At 40.0% G+C, this 2,044-nt stretch overlaps 1 pseudogene; it reads right to left on the reverse strand.

Moving 5' to 3' along the window:
- Positions 1-767: 767 nt before the first annotated feature.
- LOC121821420 (nucleophosmin pseudogene) lies at positions 768-1,703 on the reverse strand (annotated as a pseudogene).
- Between the last annotated feature and the right edge of the window lie 341 nt (positions 1,704-2,044).

Raw genomic sequence — 2,044 nt, forward strand, 5'->3', positions numbered from 1 at the left:
TTCTTTGCCACCCTGGAAACTATAATACATGAAAACATAGCCACAGCCATCTTCACAGTCTTCTGTCACAGTCTTCAAGCCATCACATATCACTGGCTGTTATAATAATCACTCACTTGCTTATTTCAAAGGTCATTCCTTAGCTAAGCCCAAATTTTCTTCCACTCTATATTTGTGTGTGCTGTCTTGTAGACAATCACTTCCTATCACAGCCTCTCAACCTCTAACATCCATGTTCATCCTGACATTCAGTTGGTTATCTTTACTTCCTGTTTCTTTTCTTAAAAACAAGAAGAAAGAAAGAAAGTTTCTTCTTTCTTTTTTTCTAAGAAGAAAGAGAGAAAGAAAGACCAAAACAACAAATAAACTGCCACTCAGAAGAAAACATACAAAGTTCTTCCAACAGCAGCCATCCTTACCTCTCAACGGCCAATAGCTCCCCAGTAAGGGGTGGAGCCTGAGAACATTTACCCCACTTATGAGATTTTGACTGTCTTTTTTTTTAAATTAAAATACTGAGTTTATTTCACATGTATATTTGTCTCCCTACCATTTCCACATCTGACCACCACTATTACTATGTCCTATCATAACATTCTATACATACTTAAAACCAAGTAAAGGGTAGAGTTCCATCCTTGAAAAGTAAACAGGCATTTTAGACAACACATACTTGGCAATGGAACCTGGACAACATTTATCAAACACAGTAGGGAAAATTCTCACTTTGCATTATAAAAAGGACAGCCATATATATCAACTGTTACAGAAATTAAGTAAAATGGAATTATTTCAAACTGTTTAAACCATTTTCTTAAAGAGACTTCCTCCACTGCCAGAGATCTTGAATAGCCTCCTGGTCAGTCATCCGGAAGCAATTTTTCACATAATTCATGAACTTGGCTTCCACTTTGGGAAGAGAACCACCGTTTCCTATACTTGTTGCATTTTTGCCTTAATGTCTTTTACAGAACTAGGTCTTTTTGGTGTTTTAAGAGTTTTTTTTTCCTATTTTGTGAAAGACTCTTGACCCTTTGATCTTGGTGTTGATGGTTTTAAGTCTTTTCCATTTTGGTTTGATTTTTGTGCATTTTTGGCTGGGGTATCTCGTACAGATTTCTTCACTGGAACTTTTTCTTCAGCTTCCTCATCATCAAAATCATCATCATCATCATCATCATCATCTTCGTTGTCACCCTCATCATCCTCATCAAATTTTACTTTTTTCTGTGGAATCTTGTTACCACCTCCAAGAGCAGATCATTTTCCAGACATATTTAAGAGTTTTACATCCTTCTCATCTTCATCTTCTGACTCTGCATCTTCCTCTACAGCTACTAGGTGCTGTCCACTAATGTGCACAGGCCCTGACCCACACTTCAACCTTAAGACCACCTCAACCTTAAGACCACCGGTGGTGTAATTTCAAAGGCCCCAAGAGAAACTGTTGGTTGTACAGACGTTTTCAAAGTTGCCAGTGTTACTTTAATTGGGCTGCCTTCATAGTTCATTGCTTCTGCCTCTACAATGTGTAATTCGTCTTTTGCCCTGCCCCTAAACTGTTTTTAGTGATAACTGGTGCCCATTCTCATCATTGTCCACCTTAAAGTGATAATCCTTGTAAGCTTTTAGTTCACAACCAAAAAGGTAGTTCTGAGGCCCGAGGGGGCACATCTCATGTCCATGTCCATCGAGTCTTCCATGAGGTGGAGGCGTGCACTTCGGTGTGAGAGAAGTTGGACGGAGGGAACTGCCTACTGCTCTGCAGAACAGACACGCAGGACAGAATCCTGCCAGGGCGATTTTGACTCTCTTAATGTTGTTCAGGTAACCCCAGATGCTGTGAGTTAATGAGTGCAACGACCATGCCATAGTTAGAAGACAGCATTTGGTAGCACTATTTCCCATCCTCCAACTTTCTTTTTTCTCTCCTCCTGTGATGTTTCCTGAGAATTGGTGGTGATGGTGGTGATGGTAGTGATGGTGGTGGTGGTGGTGTGATATAGGTACCGCATTTAGTGCTGAACACTCAGTCTCTTATTCT

The sequence above is a fragment of the Peromyscus maniculatus genome, chromosome 11 (genome assembly GCF_049852395.1).
Source record: "Peromyscus maniculatus bairdii isolate BWxNUB_F1_BW_parent chromosome 11, HU_Pman_BW_mat_3.1, whole genome shotgun sequence".
In the NCBI taxonomy this organism is placed as follows: domain Eukaryota; kingdom Metazoa; phylum Chordata; class Mammalia; order Rodentia; family Cricetidae; genus Peromyscus; species Peromyscus maniculatus.